The sequence below is a fragment of the Brachyhypopomus gauderio genome, chromosome 2 (assembly GCF_052324685.1).
Source record: "Brachyhypopomus gauderio isolate BG-103 chromosome 2, BGAUD_0.2, whole genome shotgun sequence".
Classification (NCBI taxonomy): domain Eukaryota; kingdom Metazoa; phylum Chordata; class Actinopteri; order Gymnotiformes; family Hypopomidae; genus Brachyhypopomus; species Brachyhypopomus gauderio.
Window position 1 is genome coordinate 41,607,196 of NC_135212.1, and position 14,393 is coordinate 41,621,588.

The window sequence follows — 14,393 nt, forward strand, 5'->3', positions numbered from 1 at the left end:
AGGAAGTGCCCAGTATGAAATGATTGCTCCCCTTTAAAAGCAGGAAGTTGGAGGTGCTGGGAGGGTTTTTTTTAGTCTCCTCTGTGCAGGGGGTGAGGTTGGTGGCATACAGGTTGGTTTCTTTTGGAGTGTCTGCGTTAGGTTTGTGAGGTATCGTTGGTGTATTATTGGGCAGTCATGGCCTGGTGGTTAGGGAACTGGTCTTGTGACTGGAGGGTCGTGGGTTCTATTCCCAGACCTGAGGCCATGACTGAGGTGCCCCTGAGCAAGGCCCTTAACCCTCAATTGCTCACTTGTATTTAAAAAAAAAAAAGATAAAAATGTAAGTCGCTCTGGATAAGGGTGTCTGCCAAATGCTGTAAATGTGTGTGGGTGTTGAGGCTGTTTGACTGGTCTGGTTAACTTATCGATGACTTGCCTCATCTCCATGGTTGGGGTTTGCTGACCCAGCAGGCATTTCGACGTTGGATTTTGTGTCGATTTTGAAATGTGAATCAACGTTGATATGCCAACGTTGTTTCAACCGCATACATTCAACCTTGAATATACCACAAAACTCACGGTCATGATGCTCAAAATTGCATGGGAGAGAGGAAAAAAAACGACTGTATGCCATAATGAAAAAAGAACAATTTTATTTTTTTTATTCTCTCTGTAAATGTCTTCTCTGAGAACCAGCACACAACCTCTCCGGTGCATACTTGAGGTGTTTAGCCATCGTGTCCATTGCCTCCTGTTGTGTGATTTTGTGTCTAAAGAGGAAAAGCAAACATCATAAATACTGTACATCCTGTATACAGTACCAACAATTTTTAATGAACGAACATCTAAATTTGTAAAAATATTGTATTTTCATCCAGTCGTTTCTAGCTCATGCTAGCTAGTCAGGCATCCTCAACACCTATCCAGGAAAGCTAACCAGCTAGCGTTACTGGGGTCGCTTGTTTTAGTAACTCTATGTGTAATTAATAATATTATGCTCCTCAGGTATTGACTAAACTTTGGCTTTACTTACCGTAACTTAACTTTAAAAGATGCCAAGTGAGCTAAAATGCCAAACTCTCCCAGCATACCCCACACCAACGTACGCCACGCCAAGCAGCCAGGGTCGCCGGGTCTGGTGGAACAGAAAAAAATGCCTTGATATTAATATATGATACGATATAATACCGCGCATATTATGTAAGAAGAAAACATAAAAAGGACATACATACCTTTACATTTCATGCCCTCCGCCTGCATCACTGACGACACTGCCAGAATCCCTCGAGTGATCACACAAGACTCACAGTTGTTCTGCCTGATGTACAATACTTTCTCCTGCTCTATTTAAACTTGTTGATTTGTCATTGCGAAGTTTTGTTTCTGCCTCAAAACATTTCAAACTGTTTCATTGCCTGATGTTGTCTTCCTGGTTAATACCTGCCTGTTTTTGACGACGTTTTTGGACGAATTAATAAATAAATAAAAATTATATTATTATTATTACTAATAATAATAATAATTAATACCTCTTTCAAAACCCTCATCCAATGCCAAAGAGTTGTTTCTACTTTTTTATTGTATTGTGTTTTTTTTAACCTGAAATGGTAATACAAAGGCAGGTTGAAGATATTATGTTGATTCACCGTTAATAGTTGTTACGTCCAGCCCCTCCCTCGTCCCTGGTCCCGCCTAGCTTCCCGCTCCCATTCGTTCCTCCCCCTGTCTGTCACACCCTCGTCGTTTGTCACACACACCTGAGCCTCGTTTCACCGTCTTGTTTCCAGTGTATAAAAACCCCCTAGTGTTTTGCTCCCATGTCGGTCATTGTTTGTTCTGTTTCCCTTTCGCCTTGCCCCGTGCTCTCCTTTATCCACTTGCTGTGTGGTTCTGGTTTGTAGGTTGAGTTGCCCAGTGTTCTTAGCGCGTGTTGCTGTCCGGTCCAGGTTAGTCTTCGGCTCGTGTTCTACGTCTGTCTTGTTCACAAAAGTTTATTTCGTTCTCATCTGCTTTTACTCTCCGTTCTTCCCCTCCCTACGTGTTTAGTAGTGTTTGTGTCTAGATCGCTGTCTCTCTGTTTGGATTTCTTATAGTAGTGTTTGTGTTTAGTTCGCTGTCTCTCTGTTTAGATTATTGTTTACACGCCTGTGCTGGTTAGTGTCGCTGTTGGTTTTCCAGTGTTTGTATTCTTTGGTTGGTTAATGTTTCATTGCTTGTGTATGTGCGTGCTTCGTTGACCTTCTTTATTATTGCTGTTAGTGTATACCCCATGTCATTGAGTCCTCCTTCCGTTGTTCGCTTCTCCTTATGCCTGGTTGTTCTGCTTCTGTTTGGTTTTGTTGCGTGTCTTTTATTAAATATTCAAAACCCGCTATTGCGTCACCCCTTCCCTGTTAAATCATTACAATAGTTCAACATTTGCGCAACCATTTAACATTAAAACGTTGATTCAACGTTGAAACAACAGACAGTATTTCAACGTTGAAGGTCGGTCGTGTGCCAGCTGGGGAGATTTGGGGGAGTGTATGGGTGGGTGCCATTTCAACGTCTGAGTTGGTGCATTGTTGTATTTGTGTGTGGGTTTACTTCAGTTGGTTTTTGTTTGTCTCAGACGGGGTGGCCAACCGGTGCTGGGACACTGTGCGCCACCAATTATTCTAGCCAGTAGCTTAGTGCAGGCAGTAGTTTGGTTTCGGCAATGTGTGGTTGATGTACATTTTTAGATATTGCTTGTTGAAGCTAATAAAGGTAATTCTATTTAATTAGTGGGTTTTAAGCTTGTGCATTGGGGCCACTGGCTGGGGTGAGGAGTCTAGCTGTTCACTACAGGCTTATTCCAGGTTTCGTAGAGGTTTTCTTCTGATGAGCTTGTAATGTTTTTAACCCTTTTCACACCAAATGGTTTGGTGGTTTTGTAGTGGGCTTTGTAGCTGGGTTGTATGATTGCTGTGCTCCCTGTTTGTAGTGTTGCCCCTGTAGGTGAGCAGCTACCCCTCCAATCCTCCAATGTGTCTATTATTCGCTTTAATAAACCCTTGAGTACATTTGATCTGTCTTATTGCTCTTCTGTGGTGTTGACAACTTACTGGTGTCCGAACCTGGTGTTAAACTTCCATGGCAACAGATGTATAAAATTTCGCACCTAGGCATGCAGTCTGTTTTTACAAACATTTGTGAAAGTATGGGTTGATCTCAGGAGCTCAGTGAATTTGAGTGTGGAACTGTGATAGGATGCCACTTGTGCAACAAGTCGTGAAATGTCCTTGCTCCTAAATATTCCAAACCCTCACAATGGCATTCTCTCTTAGCAAAATCCTAAAGGTCTACATTATCAAACTTGTCTAAAATACTTTCTAGTGTTAGAATGCAGTATTTATTGCATGTGACAAGGAATGACTGTTGTGAGTTAGGGAGGGTCAGTCAGAGTGGTGCACAGACACAGGCATTTATTTTCTCAAAGGTCAAGTGACATATAGACAACCAGGAGTTTATAATGACCAACAATGAAGAGGAAAACCATGAGAGTTTAAATACAAGTTACGCTGAAGAGAGTAGAAGTGACAGGTGTAACACTGATCCTCGTGCCAGGGCTCCTGGTTCTGACTGAGAGAAGCGAATTCTGACTGGATCAAAGTTTCATCTGAGGATTAAGTTGTCGTCTGTCTTCACTACTCTGACCATTTTAATGTCTCAACCTTTTTTGGACATGCACTAATTTTAGAATAATACATATGGAAAAATCTAAAGGATAAAAATTGTGGCAGGTACAGGTGCAAGCTTTGTCCAAAGTTTGTCCCAGAATGCATTGCGTTGAGCCGGGTCTTGTGGCCAATCAATGTAGGTCTTGGTCCTCATCAGTCGGGCCAGTCGGTGATGCACACTTATTAGCTCAGAAGGAATTGTTTCCAGGAAGACCAGGACAAGGATGTCCTTGTGTTCAGCCATCAACCTGTAAGTAGCCAAGCGCATCTCCACTGAACACCAGTTACTGCGGAGGTAGTTGCGGCTAACCAGGCAGAGAGTGTATCTGCTTCTGTAGAGGCTGTCTGTAATGTTCTCCACAATGGCTTTTCCTGGCTGGAAATCCCTGCTGTGAAGGCACAGCCTGAGGAAAGGGGGTCCTCTTTGCTCCAGGTTGGGCAGAAGCTCATCAACCACCCAGCGCTCATTCCTCCCACAGTAGGACACAAAAGCATCAAAACTATGTCCTCCTTTGTTCGCCCTGGTAGCCTCCTCCAACCAGCCTCGAGCTATGTGGAAGAAGGCCAGCAAGTATTCACCAGCCAGCTGATGGAGCAGCACCACCAGCATAAAGAACAATATTCCCACCAAAGAGCAAACAAAAAACAGAAACTCAACATCCAGAACACAGTGGTCCTGAACATATTTGGACAACAGCTTAGTTTCATCAGCACTTTTACATGGAAGCATCTCTACTGAGCACCATGAAAGAAACACCTGAACATGCTGTTGGTATTTTGCCCATTCAGTCATCCAGACATTTTCACAGCTACAGTGAAGAAGCGGATTTTCCATAACAAGGTATCTAAGGTTATGTAGGGGCTCCAGAAAGCTCTCTGTAACACTATATGCATTATATATGTTCAAATACAATAACTTAAGTGACTGCAGATCTCTGCTCAAGTCATTATCCAGCAACGATATCCAGCAGAAGTCAAATTGCAGGAATTCCAGACTGGACAAATTGTGGAAAATCACATCAAGACTAGGCTGCAGAGATTCTTCAGGTGGACGAGCTGGTTCAAATCTGTCAAATCCATTTGTGCTGTCTTGTGCAGTAATGTGATTTTTAGGTGCTTTAGAGACTTGGGGAACCGAGCAGGTAAAGACTGACCACATAGCACACGGTCTGTCTGTACAGTTAACTGGGCAAGAGATTCAAAAAGTGGACCCTCACAATCAAGAAGTGACAGATTGGCCAATAACATGCAGGTGTAGGCCTGCTTTATGTTTACTGTCTTTGCCTAATATCAGTATTATTGGTCTTATTCCAGAATTCATGTACAAGTCAGATTTTCAGGGAAAACTCCAAATAACAAACTAAGGTTGATCTGGATCTGGATTCAATAGATGGATATTGAAAGAGTCCCAGTTGTAATCTTTTTATGGACTTTAAATGCATAAATGTTAATTCTTCAAGAACAATTAAATGATTGTGTGTAAGTATGAGTTTCTAGATTTAACAAGCCAAAAAATGTATATGCAGTAAGCTTTGATATTTTGTTCCAAGACAGGTCTAACATTTTTAATAAAACATTGTTTTTAAATGAATAATCCTCTATATATTCATTTTCACTGTTTGTCCAGGTCAGATTCTCAAGCTCTCTTAAGCAACTAAACTGCTTGCAGCTGATATTTCTGTTTTTGCTACTTAAAACGTACACTGAGTGTAGTTTAGTGGCAATAACCTGCTGATTTTCAGAGTGCCAACTTTTTTATTATACTTCTCACCGACTCTCCATTTCACCAACAATGTAATGAGATTTCTCAGAGCACCAATTAATGTAAAACGTAAAAACGCAAGGTCAAACTGCACTGAGCTAATTTCAAGGTGTAAAAGCATTGAAGAGTTCTCTAGATTGAGGAGAAAGTTCAGTTATATCGTCAAATGATATTGTCAGTCTTGTGGTCAAAAGTTCTGATGCAGTTTTACAGATACTTTCTAACCGATAACTGTGCATATCAGTTAGCCACAGAAAATCAATGTTTTTCATTTCAGCTCTTAAAATATTAAATTCTTTCCAGCCGATTGCTAAACCCGACAATTTCTGAAAGTATTTTAAGGCAGTTTTATCCAACACTGTTACATTGTCAAAATAGAGATTGATGTGCTCAAATGAAAATTCTTTAACAACAAAAGATGTCCCATTTGTGAATGTACACTTTGGATGTCCAAGAGTAGTTAGCAATATCTCCACAGTTAATTCTTTTAGTGTAGATGACACGAGTGTTAATCTACACAGCAACTCAGAAAAGTCATCTGTGTTGTCTCTGATTATCAGCTGTTCCAACTTCATAATCCCTCTAAAGACATCTACCGCCATTGATGACACTTTGCAATCAAAAAATGTCAACCTTCTTAGATTCTGAAGGTCACTGAGGACCTCAGAGGGCAGGGAAAATGTTGAGGATCTCAAACAACCAAAATGCAAAATTTGCAGACGTGATAGATATTTAAAGGCTCCAAGTAATATATCAGGCATTTCACCAGATATTTCTAAGTATCGAAGGCTCTTAAATCTTGTGAGAGAATTTGATTGTAGAATTGAACCCTTCACAAAGTGCAAACAGAGAGCTTCTACTTTGGATGGAACTCTGGCCAAGTCCATTATAACATTGCTGATGTTTTGACAGTGTCCCGTTAAATTGCTTTTTGGACATGCAGTTTTAAAGCCAAGATCCACATAATCTTCATACAAAAAACATTTTTCAGACATCCAACACAATCCGTTGACCACAAGGTATGTGAACACAACAAAAAACACCAGGACATGTTTCGAGTACCGTGAATCAAGTCTCATGGTGTTCACAGAGACGTGGCTTCACCAGGATATTCCCAATTCCTTGGTTGAAGTAGATGGATTCTCTCTTGTCCGTGCTGATAGGAATGAATCGTCAGGAAAGGACAGAGGTGGGGGCGTCTGTGTGTTTGTGAGTAACTACTGGTGCAAACAGTACACAGTGAGAGAAAAGGTCTGTAATCCTGATGTTGAACTTCTTTGCTTAAGCTTAAGGCCGTTTTATCTCCCGAGGGAATTTGGGAACGTGACTATTTGCGCAGTCTATGTGCCACCTAGCGCAAATGCAACGAGAGCAGCACTTGCTATATCAGACTGTGTTCATAAACAGCTCCAGCGCTCACCCGGTGCTCCGATTTTTATTGTAGGTGATTTTATTAATTGTAAATTGGAAACAGTTCTACCAGGCTTTTTTCAGTATGTTAAATGTGGAACTAGAGAAGGCAAAGTCCTGGATAAATGCTATGGTAATATTAAGAATGGCTATACTGCAAAATCCAAACCTCCCTTGGCAAACTCTGACCACAGCACAGTTCACCTAATACCAGTTTACAAGACCTTACTTAAACGCAGCAAACCAGTGGTTAAAACGGTGACCCTGTGGGAGAAGGATGGAATAGAAGCACTGAAAGGCTGCTTTTTGTGTACAGACTGGGATATATTTAACAATGCGGATGTTAATGAAGCTACAGATGCAGTAACTGACTATATTACTTTTTGTGTGGATAATGTTCTAGCTAAAAAAGAAATAATTATATATCCTAACAATAAGCCACACATAACAAAGCAAGTAAAGGACTGTATTAATAAGAAAAAAGCTGCCTTCAGGAACCAGGACCGAGCTAAGTTGAAAGAAGTACAAAAGGAGCTTGATCAGATGCTGAAGGAAGCAAGGAAACATCAAAGGGATATTATTGAACAACATTTCCAAACTGCAAGTTCCAGAAAACTGTGGGGTTGTATGAAAGTCATAACTCAAATGCAAACAAAAGGTAACCAGCTTGTTACCAAGGATGAGCTGCACATGGCCAATGAACTAAATGAATTTTATCTTAGGTTTGAGATGCAAAATTCCACTCAAGAATGTAATAGTGTGTTGGAAACTGTTTTATGCGACCCTGACTCCAGGCTGGTTGTGGATCCACAAAAGGTCCAGAGACTTTTTAGTCAGCTGTGTACCAAGAAGTCCACAGGTCCTGACAGAATATCTGCATTATTACTAAGGACTTGTGCAGAAGAACTCACCCCAGCTTGGTGTCCAATTTTCCAGCAGTCATTGGACTTGCATACTGTTCCTACACTTTGGAAAAAAACTATCATTATCCCTGTTCCAAAGAAGTCATGTCCAGTTGACAGTAATGATTACAGGCCTATAGCATTAACTTCGGTTGTGATGAAATGCTTAGAGAAATATGTTGTGTCTTTGCTCAAAACTGATGTAACTCCCTTGTTAGATCCTTTTCAGTTTGCTTACAAACAGGGACGAGGCACACAAGATGCAATTAACATTCTGACCCATCTGGTCCTAAGGCATTTAGAAGATCATAAATGTTATGCACGTCTGCTTTTTATTGATTTTAGCTCAGCTTTTAATTGCCTTCTGCCCCACTTACTACTGGACAAAATGAAACAAATGAACATTAATCCTTTTATTATCAAGTGGTATTTTTCTTTTTTGACTGATCGTATGCAGTATGTGAATGTCAATGGCACTCTTTCAGATCCTAAATCCATTAGTACAGGTGCACCCCAAGGTTGTGTGAGTTCACCTATGTTATTTACTTTGTACACGAATGGTTGTGTGAGTAGACACCCAGGCAACTATGTATTGAAGTTCTCGGATGATACTCCCATCCTTAGTTTACTATATAAAGATTGTGGTGCATCTAATTATTATTCTGAAATAGAAAGTTTTGTCCAGTGGTGTGACATTAATAATCTCACTGTAAATGTGAGTAAAACAGAGGAGATGGTATTTGACCCTAGAGCCTTAGGTGACCATTGTCCTGTGATTATCCATGATATACCTGTTAAACAGGTTAGCTCTTATAAATACCTCGGTGTTTATATTAATAATTTGTTTACCTGGACGGCCCATGTAGGAAGTTTATGTACTAAACTGCAGCAGAGATTGTACTTTCTCCGAAGGCTTAGGTTGTATGGACTGGGCCAAGAAATAATGTTTTTGTTTTATCGGGCAGTTTTACAAAGCTTGATCAGCTACGGGATACAGTCATGGTACGGTAATCTCTCAGTGAAGTTAAAATCTCAGCTCAATTATCTGGTCAAAACTGCTATGAAGGTTATTGGGGAAAAAAGAATATAACACACTTCAGTCTGTCTATGAACAGTCTGTGCTCAAAGGAGCTCAGAAGATAGTGGCCAATGTATCTCATGTGCTTCACCATGAATATCAACTCCTTCCCTCTGGTAGAAGGTATATGATGCCAAGGTGTCGGCTCAATAGATATAAGAACTCATTTGTACCAGCTTCTATAAAGCTCTTAAATAGTCTTAAATAGTAATGTCTAGGGCTGTGCGATACTTGTGCTATGGTAGAGGGAATGTGCAATATCTGTTGTGCTATGCTACATGGAATGTGCAATACTTGTGCTATGTTAGAGGGAATGTGCAATACAAAGATGCCAATTTTTAAAATGGTTTTTATGTAAAGTGTGTTATTGTTGTAATGATGTGAGAATGTTTGAATGATTGTAGATGTTGCAGCAGGATGCATGTGAAGGCCAAGAAGAATTTCCCCTTGGGGGACAATAAAGTATATCTTATCTTAAAAATGCATGTTTTCTATAAACAAATTACCGTGCGTCGTCCCAGAGATACCACAAACTTCTATTCATTAGCACATGTTGTGTTGAATAACGTTTCCAGATACCTGACTGCAGCAGCTGTAATTCCATAGAAAACCCTGTGGTTGTCCGTAGCTGAATGCTAAAAATACAGCAGAATTAAGCTGTGTTAATGGTGAGAATAAGCAGAAGTGCATTTCAAATGAGGAGAGAGCTTTTTATGGACATCAACATTTCACATCCTCTATTTCTACTTCTGTTTTTCTTCTCTTTTACAGTACATCATCTGACAAAAGCAGAAGTGGCTCATCATATTTTATTAAAATGTTTTTACAATATTTTCTGCAGTGGATGTGATTTCCTGACATGTAGCAATGGCATTAACTCTGTGTATTCCTAAAGGTCTACATTCTCAATCTAGTCTAAAGTCAAAGTCAAATTTATTTATATAGTGCTTTTCACAGCACATGTTGTCACAAAGCAGCTTTACAATCGTATGGGTCCAGATCCCTAATGAGCAAGCCAAAGGCGACAGTGGCAAGGAAAAACTCCCTATGATGGTGGGAATTAGGAAGAAACCTCGGGAGGACCAAGACTCAAAAGGGAACCCATCCTCCATTGGGCGGCCCGTTAGCACAAGTCCGTGGTGAGCAGGATGGTTCTACAGATAAAGTTTGTAGGTGCTTGCATGCAATCGTCTTGGGTGGAAGCATGCAAAAAGATAGACAATAAAGACTGAGCGTGTGGACATCAATTTATACCATAATTAATATAAATGTACACAACTCACATGCCAGTTATTGGCAGGGGTGGAAAGTAATTAATTACATTTACTCACATTACTGTAATTAAGTACATTTTATGAGTAATTTGAAATTTTCTGAGTAGTTTTTGAAATATGTAATTTTTACTTTTACTCGAGTAAATTTTGACCCAAGTAGTTTCACTTTGCTACATTTGAACCCCCTCACGTTACTGAGTAAAAAAATATTGATGGTGAAAAATTAAATGCGGGCAGAAATTTTAATGAGTCCTGGAACTGAAAGTCAATTGCGTTGTCAGGGCTGGCTCGGCTGACGCTCCTCCTAACACTAGAGGCACCCGAGTCAGTAATAGACTCTCCAGGCCCAATCAGCAGTGATTCATTTTAGCTGTCTCTATGGCTTCTTAAGGAAGCTTAGTGAAACAGATCACTGCTGAATCGTTTTGGCTTGCCTTCACGTCCTCAGCCCTTTCTCTATGATCTCTGGTTGCGTTTCTTGTGTTTAGGTGTCTCGCCACCTTATGCTCTCTCTCGCTCTCTCTTATCTCTCTTGCTTTTTTACTACTTATTCGAGTAACTATCTCCTGCGCTGCTTACTAGCCTACCTCAAGTTTTCCTCCTGCTTTATCTCTTCCTATCCGTTCTTCATTTATTTTGGGAAGGGTTTTTGTTTTGTCGCTAGATAGGAACAATATTCCATTTGTTCACGTCGCTTTAATGGGTATAGCGGTATAACAGGTTAACAACGTCTCTCTGAATGCTGTAAGGCATCACTTCAACATGTTATACACTTCCTGTTTTCCCGTGTCACAGTATAACGTAACTTAGTGCAACATTCTCTATCTCCCCCCGAGCCTTTAACACCCGTAAACAAAGGCTGAAGAATAATAAAATGCAGGTGGCGTAAATAGTGCAGAAACAACGGCAAACAACAAACAAAGCGGTAACGTACATTGAAACAAATTGTACCATGCACAGAAACCCATTAAAGGCTACCCTATAACATAGTCTTTGTGCCAGGCAGGCACGCCGGACGGCCTTGTGGATTGGCGCAAGCCCATCGCAGGTGCAGGGGCTACCGGAGCAGGTGACGTAGAGAGGGGGCCTTGGGCTGAGGCCACTGGCATGGGAGGCCGCCCAGTGAGCCCAGAAAAGTCCAAGGGAGGCAGGGCAAGAGGCAAAGTGCCCTGAGGAGGCAAGGGGGTTCCCGGACCTGTCGCAGTCTTCGCCGGACCATCCAGAGAGCCGGGCAGCAGTGGCGGTGTGACAGGCGGTGGGGTGCTAGCGCAAGTTGCCAGATCATCGTAGATAGACCGGGGGCAGGCAGGTTGTTGTGAATTGGGTGAAACCTGCGCAGGAATCTCCGGTTCCGAAGGGAGACCCTGCCTGATCCATCAACCTTGACCACGTACTGATCATGCTGGCGCACCTCAACGACGCAGCCGGTCCTGTCCTACTTGTTGGGGTGAGGCCCGGTCTGGTTCTGCATGCATACCAACTCCCCCACTTTGAGGGGTGGCAGGCGTTTGGTGTGCTCCGCCAAATTGTTAGCTGTGCGGATGTGGCGTTTTCGGAGGGCCTTCTCCCTCAGTGTCAGCGTCTCACGCCATGTTGCATGGGGCCTGTATCTCCCAGGTGGAATAGGGATGAAGTCCCGTATTGGCCGGCCAAAGACGCACATCGCAGGGGAAAGTTTTGTGTCAGGGTCAGACATGTTGCGGTAATGCAGTATCGCCCTCTGGACGGAGTCAGTGTCCAGTTCCCCTTTCGGGCCAGTGTTGTCCGTGATGAGTCGCTTCATCGTCTTGATGCCGATCTCAGCACGGCAGTGGGGGAAGGCCACAGACGCAAGGCGGTGGTGCACGCCCCATCTACGCAGGAAGGATCTGGTGTCGGCAGAGGTGAGTTCGGGCCTCCCGTCGGAAACTAGTTCTTCAGGTGTCCCATATGTGGCCAAGGCCTGGCGCAGGCGGCATATGAGGTCTGCAGCGCCACCCTCAGACTTGGATATGACCGGCCAGTTAGAGTAACGGTCCACTATCACAAAGTAGTGTACACCTCTGTGCATGAAGAAGTCAGCACATGAAGAAGTCAGCACACACAGCCTGGAAGGGGTACACAGGCAAGATGGGGGGAGTGGGTGGCGCTGCAGGCTGAGAGGGCGCCATCCATGGCGCCAGCCATGACAATGTTCGCAGTCATTCCGAGTGGCAAGGATGTCGGTCGTGCAGGGCATCCAGCACCTCGTTACGGAGAGAGGGCGGTATCACCACCCTGTCCCTGTACAGGACAACCCCATCAGCTGACGTTATGTCCTCGCGATACTGGTGGAAGCCACGGATCCCCGCCCTGGACTCGGCAAAGCCGTCTGCCGCCATCTCCTCTAGCACCTGCATGTCATCGTCACTGCTGGTGGCCTCCCTGACGCGGTCCCATGTCACAGACTGCAGTGACTCAAGACCTGCAGTGCACCACGTCAGGTCACCACTGTTGTCGTCACCCACGAGCCCATCCGTCGAATGAGAGACAGAACATCGGCGTGAAAGGTGGGTTACCATGGCAGCGTTATCGTCTGGGAGATCCATGGGCAATGGGCAAGGCATGCCAACTGGTCTGTGTGGCGTCCGCTGCCCTGTTCTTCATGCCCGGGACATGTATGATGCGGTAGCGCAGGGTCTTTTCCTTGAGGTTCCTGAGGCGAGGGTTGGGTATGTCGTCGAGCTCCCTATCACCGAGGAGCTTAAGCAATGGCTTGTGGTCAATAGCCACGATGAGGTCCTTGCAGCCCAACACGAAGTAGCAGGCCTTGTCCAATGCGTCAGCGACCACAAGTGCCTCACCCTCTATGGGTGTGTATCTGGACTCAGCGGCATGGGTGAACCTGCTCCAGACCAGGGTCACCTTCCAGCTATTGGTGCAGCAGAATAGTTTTATTGGAGTGCACTGGCAATGCTTCTGGAACAGCCAGAAGCCGACCCCCTCCTTTGACCAGTCTGTGGCAAGGCATGTGGGTTTGGACTTGTCGAAGATGCAGACACCACGCTCGATCTCTCGGACAATCGTCTCCTTGGACTCGCGGAAGACATCCTCCAGCTCTGAGGACCAATCGAAGCGCACGCCGTTCTGCAGGAGTCTCCGGAACGGTTGCTTGCGCTCAGCCATATTGAAGGCGTAGGCCACCTGGTTGACTAGACCAAACCAGGACCTGACATCGGTGACGTTACGTGGCCGGGGAAAGTCTCTGATCGCCTCCAGGTAATGACTGCATGGCCGAACGTAAGTCATGGTGATGGTGAAGCCAGCGAAGTCCACCGTGGGTGAGGCGAAGACGAACTTGTTGGGGTTGAGGATGATGCCATTCCTGCCGCAGATATCGAGCCATTGTGCTGCTTGGAAGTAGGCTTTTTCGATAGTGTCAGCCCACAGCAATGAGTCGTCCACACACTTGGTCTTGTTGCCAATATCCGCAACCACCTCATCGTATTGCCATGAGTAACCATCCCCGGATGCTATGTAGCCCTGCGGGGCTGAGAGGTACCGGTATCTCCCCCATGGGGTGATGAAAGTCGTTTTGTGGCAGTCATCATTGTGCAGTGGGACACTGTGGTAGCCATTCCAGGCATCGAACACGGTTTTGTACTTCCCGCTGGGTACCTGCCTTGCCTGGTGAAATGGTGACTGTGTGTGGTGGGTCTCACGGAGGGCATGCTTGTTCAGGGCCTGGAAGTCAACGGTGTGCCGTGGCTTGCTGGTCTTTTTTGCGCATATCACCATCCAGTGACACCATGTCACTGGTGTGCCAATGGATACCTCCTCCAGCACTCCGAGGCGAACGTCCTGGTCGAGGCCGGCCTTTACTTCGCTCTGCCAGTGTATGGCCACCAGGATGGGGGTGTGGTGAGCCACTGGTGTTGCGTCATCGTCGAGCATGAGGCGAAGCGGAGGGCCGGACATCCTTGGCAGGGGCTGGTGAAGGCATGTATTGAATGTGCTCTGAGTGTACAGCTGCAGGAGGTGCCCCAGTTAAGCCTTCCTGTTGGCCTCCGTGGCTGGCATGGGAAGCGTGGTAGGTTTGGTTGGGGGCTCTGCACGTCGAGGGCAGTCACATGGGTCTGAGGTCGCCAGGTTGACTTTGTCGAGTGTCGGGAATTTGTCCGATATCATGCTGAGGTCCACGCAGGCCGTACGAGAGAGGAATATACAGTCTGAGGTGTCCGTCACGTATGTGACCTGACGCGTCTCCAACCTCCGGGCGTCACTGCTGCTGCCGGCAAATCTGACGATGGCAGCTCGATGATGCGT

At 44.5% G+C, this 14,393-nt stretch overlaps 1 pseudogene; it reads right to left on the reverse strand.

Annotated features, from left to right (window-relative positions):
• Positions 1–3,647: 3,647 nt before the first annotated feature.
• LOC143508691 (uncharacterized) lies at positions 3,648–12,649 on the reverse strand (annotated as a pseudogene).
• Between the last annotated feature and the right edge of the window lie 1,744 nt (positions 12,650–14,393).